The sequence below is a fragment of the Schistocerca piceifrons genome, chromosome 5, assembly GCF_021461385.2.
Source record: "Schistocerca piceifrons isolate TAMUIC-IGC-003096 chromosome 5, iqSchPice1.1, whole genome shotgun sequence".
In the NCBI taxonomy this organism is placed as follows: domain Eukaryota; kingdom Metazoa; phylum Arthropoda; class Insecta; order Orthoptera; family Acrididae; genus Schistocerca; species Schistocerca piceifrons.
In genome coordinates, this window is record NC_060142.1 from 83,891,980 (window position 1) to 83,906,271 (window position 14,292).

The following is a 14,292-nucleotide window of genomic DNA, read 5'->3' on the forward strand; positions in this document are numbered from 1 at the left end:
GCAGACAAATAGCGAAATTCTGCAAGACCCGCTGAAGTGTCGGATCTCGATGCTGTCGTTGACCTCCTGAGTGGCTGTTCTCAGCTCAGCAATGGTTTTGGGATTTATGCTGTACACGTTGTCTTTAATATAGCCCTACAAGTGTTCAGATCTGCAGAATAAGGCGGCCAATAGAGGTCCACGCCAGTGGCCTCTGGGTACCCCAGAGCCAGAATGCCGTCCCCAAAGTTCTCCTGGACATCAAAAACTCTCCTGCTTCGAGGGGGTCGAGCTCCGTCTTACATTAACCACGTCTTGTCAAAATAAGGGTTACTTTGAATAACTGGGATGAAATCATCTCCCAAAACCTTCACGTACCGTTCGGTACTCACCGTGCCATCAAGGAATATCGCACCAATTATTCCGTGACTGGACGTTGCACATCACACCGTGATCCACTGAGGACGAAAAGACTTCTCGATTGCGAAATGCGGATTCTTAGTACCCCAAATACGCCAGTTTACCTTGCTTACGAACCCATCCGAAGTGCAAATGGCCGACAACAAGGCGCGAGCGCATGCGCATACTATAGTTCAATTCTTTTATCTTGGCGGCTCGCGCATGCCCGCCCAGACGCGGGAGATTGCTGCGTTGCCAGTTGCACACGACGCACGCGCCAATAGAAGCAGCGCCATAGTATAGCATAGTTCGCAAGCTTACGTTTAGGGGGGAGCGCGCAGTTCATGAAGTAAAGCCACCATGGCCGCGTTAACCCTTTCGCTGCTACAGAGACGTGCTCCCTGCATTCCGCGCTGTACGCGATTCTGTCACCGCACTGCTCGCCTGTGCAGACACATCGTGTTCCGACTGCTTTGGCACTCTTATCATTCGATTCCACAAAAATTATTTGGCCCAAAAATTAGATTTTTACACATCTTCTTGACTGATACCTTCCCCCCATAAATATCAATTTTGTTTCGATGTTCAACGCAGTTATTATGCAGCATTAAACATAGTAAACCATTGCACGAAATTTCGAAGAGTTTGCAGAGGTAAAAGTCCATAGAGTATACTTTCCGTATGGTCGATTTTAGTTGCCACAATGTTGAGAATGAAATGTGGATAAGATACCTACATTTCATATAAAATTTACTGTATAACGATATCTCATTTAGTTTAAGTACCACAGCAGTGGGAACACCATGTGTCTGCACAGGCGAGCAGTGCAGTGATGACAAAATCGCCCACGTGTATAGCAGCGAAAGGGTTAATGAAGAGACAAAGCACCAGAAATTTCAAAAAATTGCATTCAAACGAATATAATTCGTGAAGTAAGGCACTTCGATATTGTTTTTAAATAATGAAAATATTAAGCACCACACAAGGTTCGAACTCATAACCCTTCACATAGAAGCCAAACACCTTAACCGTTACGCTATCGCGACTCGTCTGTTTATGGAATGCCATGAGGAGTATAACACATGACGCAAAATACTGACAAACACTGTTGGTATAACTATGAATTACTCACGCTTCGTCGAAGTACAATAGGAAATAAACAATTACCACTGTTCTTTATTGCGAAAAAGCAGTATAAAAGAAAGTCTGCTATCAAGACATTGCTTTTGTTCTATTACTTTATTTATGACTGAACGTTTCTAAAACTGAAGACACTCGTCCATGCTCTGCACTGCAGTCGAGATCTGGCAACGTCGTTCTATGTTCATTGGCTGACTGTGTTTTGTGACGTCAGATGCGCAGAACGAACCTAAACTCGGCCGCCAACATAAATGACGCGCACTTAAATTACCATCATGTCGTGGGGCCAACAGTGCCGTTTGAATGTCCTAACGCAAACTGTTCAGAAGTTTTGGCGATTTTATTTCACATAGTTCAACAGTAGTCACCTTGTAAATGTTACGTCATATGTTATACAGAGTCGTTACAAGTAGCCTAGCCATCCAGTTGGCGTGGCTAGGCAAAGTTCTCAGTCTTCCTCAATTGATAAAAACCATCATCAATGATGAATATCCAGTCTGCGATAAAACCGCGAAGTGTCATCACTTTATTGAATGCTTCAAAGGGCTCTGAGCACTATGGGACTTACCATCTGACGTCATCAGTCCCCTAGAACGTAGAACTACTTGAACCTAACTGACCAAAGGACATCACACATACCCATGCCCGAGGCAGGATTCCAACCTGCGATCGTAGCGGTCGCGCGGTTCCAGACTGTAGCGCCTAGAACCGCTCGACCACTTCAGCCGGCATCACTTTATCGATTAAAACATATTTCTGTGGGCCTATGACAAGCAACAGGCGATGCCACTCGGACCCAATACTTCCCTGGATAACATTTAATAGGGGCTTCGTCTGGTACTTGTCATTGGCCCACAAAACATAGTTTAATCGTAAAATGATGACGGTTAGTGATTTTAACACAGACTGGATATTCATCATTGATGATGGTTTTTATCAATTTGGGAAAGGTGAGAACTTTGCCTAGTTACGCTACCTAGTTTGTAAGCATCAGGCCACATATTGTGAGAAAGTATTACCCGACAGGTGCGGAGTCTACCCGCTGGAGAACATTTGTTATCTCCGTGGAGAGAGGAGGAGCGAAGGAACTCTGGTACCACGGAAGATCTCCGGCACCAAGGAAGACGAATATGATGTATATAAGCGGTTTTTGTTATATACTATTCACTTATAGAATGTTAAGGAGAAGTATTTGAGACAGTAATATTAGTTGATTCCCATGTAACCTTTTGTGAAAGTTTGTGACAATATGCGGAGTTAACTGGAACCAGTCTGTATTTAAGTAGTAATGCAGTGTTTTTATTTATAGCCATTTTAATTATAGATATCTGCACGGAGGAAAGGAGTTCAGTGCCGTGGAAGAACAGAGCACAGCATAACTGGACCCTGAGGTAAATCACAAGAGTTGCAGGGCTGAATATCTACATCAATCTAATAAAGGAGTGTTAAGGAGGTGGCGTAGGTGTAGGTGCAAGGAGTAGCAGATCTAGAGAAGAAGTTGCTCAAGCAGTCAAAACATCGTCACACCAGCTAAATACAGCAGGCATCAACCACTAATAAACACTCCGTATGAACGGCGAAAATGTATTGGAGGATGAAATTTTTTGCTTTCATTATTTCTTGTGGGATATCAGCGAGTAAAAGTTCTGGAAATGTTTGAAGTAATGTGGAAAGTTTGCTGGAAGGCGCGATGTTTTCTCGTTATCTAATACTGGACGAATGTATTATATGCACACCGTGACATTACCTGAAGACATACACACAATTTCTAGCTTTCATTCTTGACTTACTGTGTTAAATTTTTAATATAAGATTACACCTCTTCATGGTTAGATTACGAGCGCATTTTAAACATATTTAGTCTGTATTATGAAATAATGAAAATCAAATTTTTCTTGCCCCTGGAAGCCATTGTGTAAGAAATTCGCAACTGAAACCGTGTGACCACCTCACCTTTTTTGCCATTTACTAGTATAAGTCAATATCGTTACACGTCCTTCAGTGAAAAATATTCACAATTACCATTCACACAGTTTTAACAGAAAATTAACAACTGTCCGTGCAAAATCTTCCTGTTAATAGTACTCGGTACAGAAATTATTCTGAGATATATGTACTTGTCAGAGGTGGTAAAGGACTTGGACCATTTTTAGAACAATATTGTAAGATGAATACCAACAGTGGTCAACAGTGGTAATGGAACGTTGTCAAATGAAATCAGGCGATGGAGAGGGAATTACACAAAGGTGACAAAAGTCATAGGACACTTTCCAATGTGATGTTGGAACACCTTTAACCAGCCTCGTGCAGCAATTCAACGTGGCATGGACCCAACAAGTCGTTGGAGATCCCCGGTAGAAATACTGAGCCATGCCGCCTGTATAGTTGTCAATAATTTTGAAAGTGTTGTCGGTGCAGGATTTTGTGCACGAAATGACGACTATATCCCATAAACGTCCGATGGGTGGCGAAATCAAGCGCGAAATGCTCAGAATGTTCTTCAAAAAACGCGAACAGTTGTGGTGTGGTGACATGGCGCGTTGTATAAGTCCATGAACGGTTGCAGATGGTCTCCAAGTAACGAACATAACAATTTACAGTCAACGATCACTTCAGTTGGAACAAAAAACCCAGTCAATTCCACGTAAACACAGCCCACACTATTATGGAGCCACCACAGGCTTGCAGAATGTCTTGACAACCTGGGTCCATGGCTTCGCGCGGTCTGCGCCACACTCGAGCCTTACCATCAGCTCTTACAAACCGAAATCGGGACTCATCTGACCAGGCCACTGTTTTCCAATCGCCTATGTCCCAGCCGATATGGTCACGAGTCCAGGAGAGGTGCTGCAGACGATGTCGAGCTGTTAGAAAAGACACTCGCGTCAGTAGTCTTCTGCCATAGCCAGTTAACGCCTGTGGCCGAGCGGTTGTAGGCGCTTCAGTCCGGAACCGCGCTGCTGCTGCGGTAGCAGGTTCGAATCCTGCTTCGGGCATGGATGTGTGTGATTTCCTTGGGTTAGTTAGGTTTAAGTAGTTCAAAGTCTAGGGGACTGATGACCTCAGATGTTAAGTCCCATAGTTCTCAGAGCCATTTGACCCATTTTTCTCTCCGAATGGACCATCACTCCATTCAGAAGGACACAATTAGACCCCCTTTCAAACTCACTCAGTTGGTTGCAGGATGCAGGAGTGCGTTTCCGTGGCATGGTTGACTGGTTGCTTCACGCGTCGGCATCCTATTGAGCCTTCTGGCTGTCAACATTTCCTATTAAAGGCTGGAGACGGATGGCGCTTTGGTAGCTAAGCCACTACGCTAGCGAACGACGCTGAAACCATTTTCGGTTCGTTACCCCAGGCGGCATATGCCATCATCGCATCAAAGTCGACACCGTCTTTCCAAGTGTACTAATTTCTTTTTCCAGTAGTGTATAACCATGTAGTACGGAGGATGTCGTATGTTCATGTTTTGGCTGTCAAACTCTGGACAGCCACACTTCTTTCTCGCATCGGTCACTCCTGTCACGGAATGAAAATATGGGACTGGTGGTCATGGCAAACAGTCTTATATTACACGTGTCAGATGCCACTGATGGTGGGACATACAGCCGAATAACGGACTACCAATTAATCCTAGCATTACATGAACAAAAATTTCAAAAAATGCAATTCGTTAATTACTGTTGAACTGTATTGACAACAGACACCTTAAAGAGCTACTGGCGTGTAAGTAGCGTCCAGAACCTGAAAATACCTTTTAGCACCCTTTTAGTAACATCAAATGGTTCAAATGGCTCTGAGCACTATGGGACTTAACTTCTGAGGTCATCAGTCCCCGAGAACTTAGAACTACTTAAGCCTAACTAACCTGAGGACATCACACACATCCATGCCCGAGGCAGGATTCGAATCTGCGAACGTAGCGGTCGCGCGGTTCCAGACTGTAGCGCTACAACCGCACGGTCATTCCCGCCGGCTTTAGTAATATCAACGCCCTTTCAGAAACGTGTGCTACAGACTCCATGTCTACCACAAAAAGATTTTAAAAATGCGAATTTCCTTTTTTGTTGTTTATTTTTCTCTCGACATACTTTTGAAAGAGATACTGATGTGTAAGCAAGGCCATGGAACTCGAAATATTGAATACGACGTTGACTAGGGAAAGTGACATCTGATACTGACACTTAAACTTTCAGATGAAGTTTAACTGAAAATTTTAAACATGTGTTGAATCTGGTAGAAAAGTTCATTTAAAATACAAATATTCTTTTTCAAAATTTTTAATATAAAGTAGCTGACTGGTTTACAATTTTTTTCAAAATGTGGGCATATGGCACACCGCTAGCCTCCTAGTACTGCGCTGATTAAAATTTTTTGCTCTTACTTCATGCTGTAGAGAAATATATCTTTTAACGAATCGTTACAAGCTACGGAGCACCAAGTATACAATGTTTTAACAAACAGATAGGTATGCGTTGATAAAATGCAACAAAAACAGAAAATTTGAGTTAAGAAGAGCAACATTTGAAAACATGCGTGAAAAAACTGAACGATTAAAACACGTATGTCATATAAAATATCTTTTAAGAACCCTTGCGATCAAAGATTGATACAAATTATATTATTTATGTCAACATAGGTGGCCTCCATATCACACAGCGTAAGCTCATTTACGCTAGAGTGATAAATTTAGAAGTAAAGTCATTAAACAAGTCAATGAAAGTAGCTCAAAAGCAATGCACAACTAGGTAACAGCCAGATAATATCGGTAAGATTAATGGAGTTGCCAACCTCCTCATCTCAGAGTAGCACTTGCAACCTACGTCTTCAATTATTTGCTGGATGTTTTCCAATCTCTGTCTTCCTCTACAGTTTTTGCCCTCCACAGCTCCCTCTAGTTCCATGGAAGTCATTCCCTGACATCTTAACAGAAGGGACAGGATGACAGGACACATAACGAGAAGGGACAGGATGATGGCGCACGTCTGTTTTGGAATAAAAGCTTTACGATGTGGCGATATAATTACGGAACTAACCGAACATACGTCAACGGAACGAAAGGAAAAAGTCGTGTTTATTTGATAAATGATGGACTAAAAAAAAAGTACCAGCAGAGTGGAACCTAGTCCCTGAAGTAAACAACATAAATAATACTTTAAAGATCTGCCACTCAGAAATTAAAGCAAGAGGAATACCGAGCGTTCCTTCCGCATGTCACCGCCTTACATGTCAAACGCAACAAAGCTAGCGGCAGGTCGCCATAACAGAGGCTTGCGCTCTTTATTGTGCAGCTATCGATTACCAGGTACACAGAGATCGTTCTCTCGTGTGTACACGCCCCAGCGTCGCCTTGTGAGCTTTTGTGGTCCCTATTTATCGCGTCAGAGCCTCGGAAAAGCGCCTCACTACACATTTCGCGCGCACAGTGCGGGCTCACAAAGCCGCCCCGGAGTTTGAGTGAAAATGAAATTCCCGCGCCGCCCGGCGCCGCCGCTGAATGAGCGAAGGATTTATTAAGCGCGCGGCGTGGCGCGACGCAGAGCGGGCGCACGGCGTACCCAGCAGATCGGAATTTAAGGGCGTCAAGCAACAGGTCCTGCTTGCGCGGAAATATGGCCTCACTGTGAAAGCGGCGAGAAATCGCTCTGATTCACTTTCCTGACAACCTACTTCCACTCTCGGTATGTCCAACCACGCCGTTTAGCTCCTCAGTTATCCCTCGTAAAGCGCCAATTACAACTCCACCAATCAGGTTCCACATTACACACTTTCCTATGGGAGCGCTGTCTATTTGCATCCGAGAGATGTACGCATAAAACTGCTTCACAAAAGCCATTAACGGAATTGGAAAAGAAAAGAAAGGAAGGAAATTGGATATTTTTGTTGCAATGTCGACAAATGAATGACAGCTGACAGCCGTGCTCTTAATGTCATTCCGTTCGAGGAATTTGAATGATCCCTTAGGTTCACTACCACTAACAAGAATACCAACATAGAACAGATTATTATCAGTCACCTATTTTTAGCGTTACACGAGCCGGCCGGAGTGGCCGAGCGGTTCTAGGTGCTACACGCTGGAACCGCGTGACCGCTACGGTCGCAGGTTCGAATCCTGCCTCGGGCATGGATGTGTGTGATGTCCTTAGGTTAGTTAGGTTTAAGTAGTTCTAAGTTCTAGGGGACTGATGACCTCAGAAGTTAAGTCCCATAGTGCTCAGAGCCAGCCAGCGTTACATGCTTTCTTCAGAGAAGGCCAATCTGTAAATTTATCAGAAATGGCACTGAGAACTATGGGACTTAACATCTGAGGTCATCAGTCTCCTGAACCTAAAACTACTTAAGCCTAACCTAAGGACATCACACACATCCATGCCCGAGGGGGGCTTCGAACCTGCGATCGTAGCTGCACCGCGGTTCCAGACTGAAGTGCCTAGAACCGCTCGGCCACAACGGCCGGGTGTAAATTTATCAACAGATACAGATGTTTCAAGCTTACTATACGTAACAAACTTATAATCCTTTTCTGCAGTACACTCCCCTCAAGACACCAGCGGAATTAAATCCCTGAAGACTGAATCTACCTAGCTTGTCATCAATCGACAGATGAAACTTTTACTGTGCACGCTGCTCCTCAAAGAAGGCTTTGTTTGCTTAGGTACATTAGCTCGTCAGTAATCCTTTCCAGTCTAATATTAATCCTATATCTGTATGTAACAACTTTATTTATAATAGCATTAGCATACTTATTATTATAGAATTTTATCTCATCTTGAATATTGTAACAGGATGTCAAATCAAGCATTTTTCAGCCATCTAAGTCAAACTTATATTATTTGAGCACCAGTTTCAGCGATTTACTATGCGATCTTCAGAGTCCTGACTGATGTGTGGGCAGACTCCGCCGCGGTTGTGGTAAAAATAGGGGCTAGTATTAAAATACTGGTGTCTGTAGATTTCTGCTTGCTATAGCGATCATTTCATCCGTCGCCTGCCGACTGTTCAGAACCGAGGTGGGACCTTCCTACACGTGGATCAGGGGCCGAAACTGGTAGCCAAATAAAATAAGTTTGGAAATTAGACGGCTGAAAGGTGTTTGATTTGACACCTTGTAGCGAACAGTCGAGTCCTGCAACCGTCTCTGAAAAGATGGACATACAGAGACCTGAATATTGTAAAGCATGAATACGGACATTTGGCTGGTGTAAGAGTCATAGGGTGACAACTTTGTGACAAATTTTACATTGCTCAGGAATTTTGCTACCTTCTTCAAGTGAAACACTTATATGGGAACTATATGACCACTACGTAATCATCTACATGCTAAAAAGCATGATGTAGACGATCTGAAAATTGTAATCGGCTAGTCTAAGGCTCTCCGCTAGTAGACAAGCAAATTTTTGATCACAGATTGACAATGTCACAGTCACTACCCCATGACAGGAATTAGTTGAGTTCTATCTGTCCTTAAGAACTATAAATATAAACACCGACAAGAGGGGCGCTGTATGCTGCTTGGATTGTGTAGTACTACTAGACAAAGGCAACAGATGACCGGGCCATCAAGGGACCTACAGAAAGTGGATACAATTATGAATGCATGGTGAGAAATGCACATTTGAAGATAAATGCATATGCTAGCCAAGCCTGCAGGTGGCACTGTTCCATTTGACTACAAACGGCGCCTCTACAGTGACCAGCAACTGTCAGTCAGTGTGTAGTTGCGATGCATTATGTCGGGGCAGATCCCTGCATTCGAACGTAGGCAAGCACTATGGGACTCAACTGCTGTGGTCATAAGTCCCCTAGAACTTAGAACTACTTAAACCTAACTAACCTAAGGACACCACACACATCCATGCCCGAGGCAGGATTCGAACCTGCGACCGTAGCGGTCGTGCGGATCCAGACTGTAGCGCCTTTAACCGCTCGGCCACTCCGGCCGGCAGTTGTGTGATCGTGACAGATGGTCATTAAAGAGGATTGAGACGAGAAATAAGAGGAAACAGTAGCGAAGTTTACTGCAGAACTGAATGTCGCACTCGCGAACGGTGTCAGCACCAAAACAACGCCAAGGGAACTGGAGGTCGAGAAGGAATTTCAGAACCACTCATAAATGATACAAGTGCTCGTAACAGGAAAACTTGGTGCCAAGGCCATATATCTAGACCGTGGGACAACGGAAGAAAGTCATTTGGGCGAATGAGTCTTGTTGCACACCATTTCCAACTTCTGCCGAGTTTACATTCTGCAAGGTTGGATTAGTGCCAAGGATTATGTGACCATTTTGGCTGATCGGGTCCATCCCTCGGTGGAGTGTCTGTATCCCAATGGTTGTCATGTACTCCAACACGACTGGGTCCCTGTTCACACAGCTTGCATCGTCCAAGACGGCATTTCTGAGCTCGAGGATGAATCATCGCATCTCCCCTGCCCACCATAGTCACCAGACCTTAATTTTATTGAGCCTTTGCGGTCTACTTTGGAGAATATGGTGCATGATTGCTATCCACCTGCATCATCGCTACCTCAACTTGGCACTATTCTGCACGAAGGATAATATAAGATTTCCTTTGAAACCATACACGACCTGTACTTATCTGTTCGAGGTGACTGGAAACTATTTTGAAGCCAACGGTTTTCCGGCACCGTGCTAAGTATGGTAATGTGTTATGTGCGTGTTGCGATGTTTTCCTCCACCCCTTCTAGGTACAGTCATGTACCAGTTCAAAGAAATGTTCGTTACTTGAAAGTGTAAGCATGAAAAGTAATTGCTTAAGAGGCTTCGTGGACAGCCGCGACACTTTGATGTTAAAGTCGCGAAATTTATAAAAGATGAGAAAAAGAAATAAAGTCATAGTGCAGGTGGGAAAGGTGATGGAATTGTTACTAAGCAAGTGTTGAGTAGGACAATTGTGTGCAAAATATGACATTAGGGACACGATGTTAACAGGAGTAGAACTGAAGTATCTATATTAAAGAAGGAGAAACGTGCACTCAATAAAACTGAAGCATCTCTATGAATAAATTAGTGTTAGGCAGCACTATCTGCATGAAACTTCCTCGCAGATTAAAACTGTGTGCCGGACCGAGACTCGAACTCGGGACCTTTGCCTTTTGCGGGCAAGTGCTCCACCATCTGAGCTACCTAAGATAGGTTTTAATGTGCCAGGAAGTTTCATATCAGCGCACACTCCGCTGCAGAGTGAAAATCTCATTCTACCACTATCTGTAGTCATATGTACATTTATGGTGGTGGTGGTGGGGGGGGGGGGGGAGACATAGAAAGGAAAGGGAGGGGATAACTGATGCAGCTGCGTCGGGACATGACACAGAATCAGCGCGCGACGAGCGAAAATGTGTACGGAACCGGTACTGGAACACAGGATCTCCGGCTTTCAAGGCAGGTGCGTTAATCACTGTACCACTTGGGACACAGTGTTCTCCGCAGTGCGTGGACTATCTCACGGCCGAGCCACATTCCCACCGAGCGCCACCTATCCACGAAACCAGTCCATTTTCCTATGCTCCCTATTCTGACACTCCTGCAGGAGGTCGGACATACTTTCGCATCCGCACTGAAGAAAGTGAATCCATTGCCCATTTAGGCGAATTAATTATATGAATGCGTTGGTTAGTTGATTCGGGGGAGGGGACCAAACAGCGAAGTCAGCGGTCCCATGCGATCAGGAAGGGATGGAGAACGAAGTCGGCCATGTCCTCTCAAAGAAACCATTCCGGAATTTGCCAGAAGCGATTTAGGGAAATTACGGCAAACCTAAATTAGGATGACTGGACGCGGGTTTGAACCGTCGTCCTCCCGAATGCGAGTCCAGTGTGCTAACCACTGCGTCACCTCGCTCGGTATATTAATGTCCGAAAGAGCGGACAGCACGCATTCACATAATATCTGTAGTGTTATGAGAAATATAAGGAAATGCCAGCTTCGTGAGGACTCTGGACGCGCAGAACTGGGCTACATTGCTCATAAATAAGCTTTGAAAAATATTATTTTTTTCCTCGGGATCTGGTTCTAAAATAGGGCCGAGGGCGTAGTTTCAAAAAAGGTACACTACAGTACATTTTTACGAAAATGTAAATCATCACAATCGACAACGAGAGAGCAGCTGCTTCATGGATGGCAGGGAATGAGCCACCGTTTTGATACGTCTCGTGTAACACATGGTGCTCACATTGAATTCATAAAAATTTGAACTTTTCTCTTTCCACGAACGTTGGAATTGTTTTTCTATCTTTTGTAATTTGAAAGCAATAAATGTTTTAAATCTCTTCCGTCTTTTTGAATAGTCCTGTACAGGGAAGCAATTCGGAAGTTCTTAATACGAAACAAGAAATATATATGCAATGTGAAAAAAAAATTTTTAATTCTTACGAAAGCGCATGAAAACATCGATAGAATCAGAAATGAGGACATTAGGAAAGAATTTCGGGTAGACAGTTTACAAAAAAAGTTAGAGAAAACACTGCACTGTATGTAGTGAATGGCAATAACGTTAAAAAATTCTCAAGCCAGTAGGAAACTGCTATGTTGGGAACTTGGAAAGTGTGAGCATTACGCCGAGTAAGGTCACTGGTGCCTCACAGCAGAATACCATCATCAGACAGACAGATGATGAACAGTGGTATATGCCTTCGTTTCATGACACAGTACAGAGAGCGCCGGCCTCGGTGGCCGTGCGGTTCTAGGCGCTCCAGTCCGGAGCCGCGCTGCTGCTACGGTCGCAGGTTCGAATCCTGCCTCGGGCATGGGTGTGTGTGATGTCCTTAGGTTAGTTAGGTTTAAGTAGTTCTAAGTTCTAGGGGACTGATGACCACAGCAGTTGAGCCCCATAGTGCTCAGAGCCATGTCAACCATTTAGTACAGAGAGCTTTGGCATTCAGTAAACAGTCACTAGCATTTCAGACCAACAGTGCATAAGTGAAGCCAAAATATATTGAAGTGACAGAAGTCATGGGACAGCGATATGTACACATACAGATGGCAGTAGTATCGCGTACAGAAGGGACAAGAGCCGGCCGGTGTGGTTGAGCGGTTCTCGGCGCTTGAGTCTGTAACCGCGCCACCGCTACGGTCGCAGGTTCGAATCCTGCCTCGGGCATGCATGTGTGTAATGTCCTTAGGTTAGTTAGGTTTAAGTAGTTCTAAGTTCTAGGGGACTGATGACCTCAGATGTTAAGTCCCATAGTACTCAGAGCCATTTGAACAAGGGGCAAGAGAACAGTCTTTTCACGAATCTGTCGTTTACAATCAGGTGATTCATGGGAAAGGGTTTCCGATGTGATTATGGCAGCACGATGGGAATTAACAGATTTTGAACGTGGAATGGTAGCTGGTGCTCTACATATGGAATATTCTATTTCGGAAATCTTTAGGAAGTTCAATATTCCGAGATCCACAGTGTCAAGAGTGTGGCGTGAATACCAAATTTCAGGCATTACCGCTCACTACTGACAACGCAGAGGCCGACAGCTTTCACTAAACGACCGAGAGCAGCGGCGTTTGCGTAGATTTGTCAGGGCTAATAAAGAACCAACACTGCGTGAAGTAACCCCCGGAAATCAATGTGGGACGTACGACTAACATATCCATGCGGTGAAATTTGGCGTTAATGGGCTACAGCAGCAGACGACCGACGCGAGTGCTTCTGCTAACAGCAGCACGGCATCGCTTGGAGCGATTATCCTGGGCTCCTGACGATTGGACGCTAGACGACTGGGAATCGGTGGCCTGGTAGAATGAGCCCCGATGTCAGTCGGTAGGAGCTGAAGGAAGGGTTCGAATGTAGCGTAGACCTCGCAAAACCATGGTCCCAGGTTGCCAACAAGGCACTGTGCGAGATGGTGGTGGCTCCGTAATAGTGTAGGCTGTGTTTCCATGGAATAGACTGAGTCGTTGGCTGGAAATGGTCATGTTCGGCTACTTGGAGACCATTTGCAGCCATTAATGGACTCCATATTCCGATATAACGATGAAATTTCTATGGGCGACAATGTGCGAAGTCTCTGGGCCACAACGTCCAGAACATTCTGGACGATGCGAACGAGTGATCTGGCGATCTGGCTGCCCATCGAATATTTATGCTACATAATCGAGAGGTCAGTTCGTGCACAAAATCCAGCACCGGCAACACTTTCGCTATTACGAACAGCTAAAGAGGCAGCATGACACAATATTTCTGCAGGGGACCTCCAACGACTTGTTGTGTCCATGCGACGTCAAGTTGGTGCTATATACCGGTGGAAGGATGTCCGACACGATATGAGGAAGTACCCCATGAAATTTATCAAATGGTACAAATGGCTCTGAGCACTATGGGACTTAACATCTATGGTCATCAGTCCCCTAGAACTTAGAACTACTTAAACCTAACTAACCTACGGACATCACACAACACCCAGTCATCACGAGGCAGAGAAAATCCCTGACCCCGCCGGGAATCGAACCCGGGCGCGGGAAGCGAGAACGCTACCGCACGACCACTAGCTGCGGACATGAAATTTATCACCTCAATGTTTAACTGGTCCCGAAAATATTTATAAGAGTGACGCGAAACTCAGACTCCTTAACGGACAGGAGAACTACTCATTACAGAAAATGCTAGGAACCATGATTTCGTTGCACCAAACGACTGCTGTCTCACGCCTGCGGATACGCTTGTTCCACATGCTTTGTCCCGAATGCTTTGCTATGTAATTACGTTTGAGTGAGTGAGATGAAGGGAGGTGTTTAGTGATCAGCTGAATGTAACGCAAAAT